Source organism: Gadus morhua, chromosome 15 (genome assembly GCF_902167405.1).
Source record: "Gadus morhua chromosome 15, gadMor3.0, whole genome shotgun sequence".
Taxonomy (NCBI): Eukaryota; Metazoa; Chordata; class Actinopteri; order Gadiformes; family Gadidae; genus Gadus; species Gadus morhua.
In genome coordinates, this window is record NC_044062.1 from 105,001 (window position 1) to 113,274 (window position 8,274).

An 8,274-nucleotide genomic window follows, 5' to 3' on the forward strand; every position below is an offset into this window, starting at 1 on the left:
ATGCAAGGAATCCGAAACTCGGAAAGTTGCTGCAAAGCCAAATCGCTGAGATATATAGGTCAGAGATGTGTGCTCCAGTTTACCAGAATCCCTCTCTCTCTGTCTCTCTGTTCTCCCTCCTGCTCCCTCTCGTCTGCTTTCTGCAGGGATAGTCCATTGCACTGTGAAGATCCTGAAGTAAACACATAACTGCTCAGTTGAATCATGGCAGACTTTCAATAGATTATCCAAAAAGCAAATGGAAAATACATACAATTATGTAAACAATTGTTGATGTTGATCATGTGTACTCCCACTATGACTTAAGAAGTCTGTTACAAAACCACTTTTGCTTAACGTTTGTTTTGTGTTGTGGAGTCCACATAGACTTGCAAATGGTGTGTGTTGCGATTCTATTAATGATTAATTGGGATGCGTGGATTCCTCAGCGGGTATTATGCCTGGTACTTCACAGTGTACCAGAGGGTTGATAGAAAAGCAATGGCGAGAGAGATGGCTATTGAATTATCGTTGAAAGGAGCTGAATCAATATGAATCCTGAAACTAATTGTCCGGAAAAGTGTTTTATAACATTAATTCAAGACTTTTTAGATGTACTTTAGCCCTGACATAGAACCACCTTTATGTTCCTCTTCAACTTCAGAGAACGAACGTCTGAATGCAGTCGATCAGAGATATTTCAAGTGTTAAAACTGTTAGTTCCAGTACATTCACTCTGACTCTTGAGGTGGCATTGAAAGAGAATTGGGATTTCTTCGTGTCGCCGGCTGCCTCTGTCACTTCCTTTCAGATGCAGAAATGTTCTTCTTCAGACAATCCCCCGGGTCTTGAATAAATGGCGCAAAATGACATTTAGAGCGTATAGCTGACCAAGGTAAAGTGACGTATGTGCAAAGGAGCAGCAGGACGTAGACAGAACCTAGGAGAGAACGCTCTCCTAGGGTTAGGGTTAGGGTTAGGGTTAGGGTTAACCCTAACCCTAACCCTAACCCAAAGGAGCAGCAGGACGTAGACAGACCCTAGAAGAGAACGTGTGATCCTATACTATACTATCCGCTCTCCTAGACTCGCTGCTGTGAGTCGCCCGGAGGCCTTGTCTTCCTGACTCGTCTCCGTGACGACAGTCGCTTGGGCAGCCTGGCGTGCTCGGAGCTGATTGGGTGACGAGTTGGGTCAAGGGTTTTTAATGAGATAATCCTGTCCTCTGGGCATCTGAAATGAGCACCTGGCCGGGAAGCGGGGAAATGCTTCTGATAGCTGAACTCCTCACCCTGAAGCCCAAGCTTCAGCAGGTACAGCCGGGAGACAAGACGGATCCGGAGAGGTCTTCATGCACAGTCGACTTGTGCCATGCATAGTTCTCTTGCACTATAACAGTTCTTCTAGCACCATGCATGGTGTTTTAGTGTGATGGTTGACGTCGTCTGTAGAATGGCCTTCAGAGTATGCACTATGTACTAAGCACCATGACCTCTTCAAGGCATTTGGATCTGCATTGTACTGTGAAACCTCCTAATGCGGACGGCAGGGAGGGAGGGCTTAGCCGGTCACACAGATACACACAAACACACACACACACACACATACACACGCACACGCACACAAACATGCTCACACTAACACAAACACACGCACACACGCACACACACACACGCACACACACACAAACACGCGCACATACACACGCGCACACGTACACACGCACACGCACACACATACACGCCCACAGACAGCCCTCTGATGTGCCCAGGCCTTGTCCTGCTGACAGCGGCCCCGGGTTGTAGAAGCTGTTCCCTCTTCTTTTATCAACTCTTCGTCTCATTCGTTTTCTTCCAATTTTTCTGCTGATATCACTGCACCAGATTCTACCGAATCCCAATCCTCTCACACACACTCCCATGCTGGTGTAGACACACACACACATGCACACACATCTCCCTCTTCCTCTCCTACTGTTCCTCTCTCACACACACACACACACACACACACACACACACACACACACACACACGCACACGCACACGCACACACACACACACACACACACACACACACAGTCTCTTTGGCTGCACAGTTTGTGGCTGTCTTGGAATTGCTGGCTAGCACAATTCATCACTGTGAGGATTTTGGTCTCAAACCTGATTTTTCGCAATATTTCCAATAAATCCACCGTGTTGGAACAAAGCAAATAAATAAAAATAATAAAGGCATTCTTGTGTCACATTCTCTGCGTGGAAATGTGTGTCAGTGAGTGCCCTGGAATTCACCCCTTTTCAACATCAGGTCCGTTTACAATCACTCAGCCAACCGCGAAGCTTTTCTTCACCATGTCCTCGAACCTTCCTCAGATGACTGGAGCTCTGCAGTGTGGCCTCCCCTTACACTCAGCTCTGGTGGGAGCTTCTGCCCTCAGCCCCTGAGTGCAGGGAAACATTTCACTGCAAGGAGGCAGACAGTGATTTGTATATTTTTTACAAATCATATTCTCCTTCTTTCCACGAGTCAGGATATAATGAGACTGAATCCTAAATATGAGAAGCCTGCTGGCTTCGGTCTCCGGTGTTGCCATCTTTTTTATCAGCATGATTTCAACGTCTTGAAATAAGAGTGGTTTCCACAGATTGTCTGCTACCGAGGAAAGCTAATTACACTGAATGTAAAATTGAGCCATGATAAGATTTAGACACTTTAACATTAGAACAGAAGAAAAATTACACAGGGAGATCGTTTGTACAGTCTCTGGAAGTGTGTTGAAATGTCTGGGATCTATTTGAAACATGAGTGATGTAACACATCCAAAAGGGTAAACTCAGTATTCAGCTTTCTCTCAAGGTGCTTTTTACTCTCTCCTTGTACCGCTTTCATCAGCAGAGATGAAAGCTGTGTCATAGATCACTTACAATGCTTACTTTTTTACCAACTTCTCCCTTCCCACTGATCTGATTCAACTCAAGTTCTCAGTTTGAGGCCCATTCATATCATATTTATACAGTATATTTAGGTTTTAAACATAACTAGTATAAACTAGTATCATAGTTTAGAGGGGGCCTGAGGTTCTCAACTGGAGGGTCGCGAGCCATTAGTGGGTCACGAGGGCAAGGGTCACAGAGCATACACCAAAGCATACACCAAACCATCATATTTAGAGGGAAGTGCATGAATGAACAAAAGTTTGAAGCTTATTGCTGCTTAATGTTTTTGCACAGCACATGAGGTCATAGTTGATGACAACATTGGTGCAAATATTATGACACACTTGGTCCTGAGGTCAGACCAGTTGAGAAACATTGTTCTAGTTCACATAATGTTCTACACACACCACAATAAAACTTAACGTAATATTCTAGGAACATTTCATAGGGAAAAGCATCAAATATATATGAGCCAACTGATTATTTGACCGTCTCTTACCATGCTATCATATCCCCCCATGTTGCTGGTCAGGCTCTGTGTCTTTGTCTCATTTCTGTCTCGAGTAAAACCATCAACTTTAATCCCAACAAAGTCAATAACACGATCCCAGGAGAGAGAGAGAGAGAGAGAGAGAGAGAGAGAGAGAGAGAGAGAGAGAGAGAGAGAGAGAGAGAGAGAGAGAGAGAGAGAGTATGTTATTAATCCCTGTTGCTTTTACTGATGTGGGTTTATGTGTGGGGTTTAGTGTTGGGGATGGGTACAGGAGATCAGGGTGTGTGTGTGTGTGTGTGTGTGTGTGTGTGTGTGTGTGTGTGTGTGTGTGTGTGTGAGTGTGTCCAGGTGTGTGCGTTTGGGGGGCCGTGTTTGCCTTGTTCATTAGCCCCTCTCGTCTGAGTCTGAATGGGCTCCGGGGTTGGGGTTAGGACCATCGGCCCCAATGTCCCTGAGGCAGACCGAAGAGGTGTTCTCATAAAGCAGGGTTAATGTACTACTGTACGACTGTGGGGAGGAGAAAGACTACGAAGAACGCAGACACAGTAGTATTACAACTAGTGCTGTCAAGAGGTTAAATATTTAATCATGATTAATCGCATCACTGTCATAGTTAACTCACGATTAATCGCAAGCAATCGAGATTAATCACAATTTTTTTTCAATGCTAAATATCCCTTGATTTCTTTGTCCCATTAATTTTTCTCATTTTAATGCTCTTATCGACATGGTGAAGTGCATCGGCTTGTCTTATGCAAATGTTTTTTTATTGATAACAACATTGGCATAAACTGATCAAAACAGGACGATAAAAAAAAAAAGCCTACAGTGCAATTAAACGATGAACATACAAACATACTGCCTTGAACATAGCAGTCAGGCTCCTGCTTCTTTGTTTTGAGCAAAAGAAAAAAATAGATAATAATAATAATAATTAATTTATTTGCGGTTTGCGTTGACGCCGTTAATAACGCGTTTAACTGACAGCACTAATTACAACACATCCGCGTCAATAAGTTATAGTACTGCCTCGCACGTGCTCTGTGCATGCTCGCATGCCGCCAGCATTATGGCTTCGACATACGAGCTTAGTATCAATGCCTATTTATTCCCTTTCATTGATTTGAACCAGTCCCAACGTACCTGCCCTTGCGCTCTCTCTCTCTTTGCTATCTCCCTCTTCCTCTCCTACTGTTCCTCTCTCACACATACACGCACACACGCACACACGCACACACACACACACGCACACAAACACACACACGCACACACGCACACACGCACACACGCACAAAAACACACACACACACACACACACACACACACACACACACACACACACACACACACACACACACACACACACACACACACACACACACACACACACAGTACAGTTTGACCTTCATGGAGTTTCCCAGGTGTTAATATCTCGCTCTGAATCTCCTTTCTCCTCGCTCTCTCTCTTCCTCTCTTTCCCTTTCTCTCTTCTCTCCCTCTTTCTATCTCTTCAACTCTGTCCATCCCTCCCTCTCCCTCTAGCGCTCTCTCTCGCCCGCTCTCTCCTGCTCTCACCCCCTCTCCCCTCTCTCTCCCCCTCTCTCCCCCCTCTCTCTCCTCTTCTCTCCCCCCCCTCCTTACCCCTCTCTCTCCCCCCCCCCTCTCTCCCCCTCTCTCTCCCCCTCTCCCACCTCTCTCCCTCTCTCTCTCTCCCTCTCCCCCCTCTCTCTCCCCCACTCTCCCTCTCTCTCTCCCCCACTCTCTCCACCTCTCTCTCCCCCTCTCCCACCTCTCTCCCTCTCTCTCTCCCCCTCTCCCCCCTCGCTCCCCCACTCTCCCCCTCTCTCTCCCCTACTCTCCCTCTCTCTCTCTCTCTCCCCCTCTCTCTCCCCCGCTCTCTCCCCCTCTCTCTCCCCCTCTCCCCCTCTCTCTCTCCCCACTTCTCTCCCCTTCCCTCTCCCCCTCTCTCCCCCTCTCCCCCCTCTCTCCCCCTCTCTCTCCCTCTCTCCCCCCTCGCTCCCCCTTTCTCTCCCCCACTCTCTCTCCCCTTCTCTCCCCCTCTCTCTCCCCCTCACTCCCCCTCTCTCTCCCCCACTCTCCCCCTCTCCTTCCCTCTCTCTCTCCCCCACTCTCTCCCCCACTCTCCCCCTCTCTCTCCCCCTCTCTCTTCCTGTCTCTGTTCTGAATTGGGGCCGAGGGAGCCGAGCCACTAATAGAAAGTCTATTGACTGGGGGCCGGCTCTCATTGCTGCTGTTAAAGCTGCCGGGGCCCTCAAGAAGGTCATCGATAAAAAGCCTGTCTTTTCTTGTTGGCAAGACCTTAGTCAGCACTGGAGGAAGATTAAACGGTGCATCGACCAGCTTCAAACTGTGTTTCTTCATGTCGATGTGTGAATGTGCCTTTGTGCACATGTGGAGTATGTGTAGATAGTTTTTGGTTTGTATGGTGCAGGTGTGTGTGTGGAGAATCGGGAGTGTGAATGAAGTAACAATGTCTATTTGTGTGTGTGTGCAGGAGTGTGTACGAGCTGAATAGGGGGCATTTAGGGATTGAAGTAGAGTGCGTGTGCATGAGTTTGCGCATTCATGTGTGTGTCTGTCGGCGTGTGAGTGTGCATGTGTGTGTCTGTTGGTGTGTGAGTGTGTTTGTGTGTGTGTGTGTATTTTCATGTGTGTTCGTGTGCATGTGCGTCTGATCTGGCCTATCTACAGTACAACCCCCCCCTATCTGTGAGACACTGCCGTTAGCGATGTGTGTCCCACGACTGACCGCTAAGCCCTCCTGCCTTCCCTGCATCAAGCTGCAGACAGCTGCACGGCTGCCCCTCTCCATCACACTCACACACACTGACATACACACACACGCAAACACATGCAAACACACACACACACACACACACACACACACACACACACACACACGCAAACACATGCAAACACGCACACACACACACACACACACACACACACACATGATCAGCCACACACACAGACTCACAAACACACACAACAAAGCGAGCACACTCATAAACACACACACACACACACACACACACACACACACACACACACACACACACACACACACACACACACACACACACACACACACACACACACACAGACACCAACACTTACACCAACACACACACATAAACACACACACACATTCAAATCCATATTAATTGTTTTGACACTGTCGGATACAACCAGAGGAGGTAAACGTTTGCAAGCGTTGTGTATCAAAGAGAAAACATGCTTTTCCATTTTGGTAACGCTGTGCAAAACAAACTCTTTGCATCTTGATTATGCTCTGTATCACCCTGTGAAACACACAGGGAGAAAGACGTGTGTACACACACACACACACACACACACACACACACACACACACACACACACACACACACACACACACACACACACACACACACACACTCGCACAAAGAACACACAAAGACACACACACACACACACACACACATAAACCCCCACAGTACTACACTCTTCCTACTGTAGCAAGCAGTCCCAGCGCGGCTCTTTGTCCCGTAGCTCCGGCCGCCGCCTCGTTAGCACACGGCCCCGAGGGGAAGGGGCGGGGGGGGCTGCTTTGATTGACAGCAGGGGCGGCACTGAGACTTAGGTGGTGGAGACTCTGGAGACAACCCAGCGAGCTCGTCGCCAGGGGACAGGAGAGACGGACGATGGTCAGTAGGACTCTGAATGCCCAGCGACATAGATAGCTAGGTGGGCTCAATACATGCAGAGCAGGCACGCATACCGTATATATATAACACGCACACACTCACACACACGCACATGCACATGCGCACGCACAAACACACACACATGCACACGCACACACACACACACACACACACACACACACACACAGACATGTGTTAGATAAACAGACACAGACATGAACTGAGCGAGAGAGAATTGGAGAGAAAGAGCACCTACACACACACACACACACATACACACACAAATGCCTACTGTATATGTATAGACTGCATAGAGTCTGGGTGTAGGGGGTTAGGGTTAGGGTTAGGGTTAGGGGTTAGTGTTGGTATTTGACACCTGGTCCCAATGCCAAGGGGCCTGGGGGTCTCTAATGGCGCATTTCCACCGGAGGGTGCGGATCGGTTCAGTCTGCAAGGTGCGGCACGGGTCCCATTTCCACCGCCAAAAGTGGGGGTGATCCGGACTGAGCCGTATTCATGCGTACTCATCTTGCAGCACTCCTCCGTTGGGGTACTGAGACGCCTGAAAGGGTGCCGGCTAGTTCGAGCTACACACGCCGTTCGCTGATTGGTCGACAGAATCATCAGCTCCGTGCGACGGGGATAATAACAAACAAACGCATGACCCGCGAGATATTTCTGGACAACGGCGAAAGCTTAGTTTATTGAAGAAGATGTTTACCCAAAAGTTTACCGTCCTTCTTGGACGTCCTCCATTGTTTCTCTTTGTTCATTGTGTCGCGTTCTTATTTTTTCTTGGATTCATTAGCAGGATACACTGTGTGGGGCAATCCTCTCCTTTTAGTAGTACGACCGGCAGTCGTTTATTAATGGTAGTTACCTTGATCACGGGTAAGATAATTGGAGCCGGTTGTTAAACGAGGCTCCAGTTCACAGTCAGCGCCAACAGGGAGGGACTAATGTGATTAACGCTAGTCCCTCCCTCCCCATTAACAGGGTTAGGGTTAGGGTCCCTCCCTCCCCATTAACAGTAGCATCAGACTGCTGCGGGAACCGCCTGCCTGGCAATGAGGAGCGGCGCACACACACACACACACACACACACACACACACACACACACACACACACACACACACACACACACACACACACACACACACA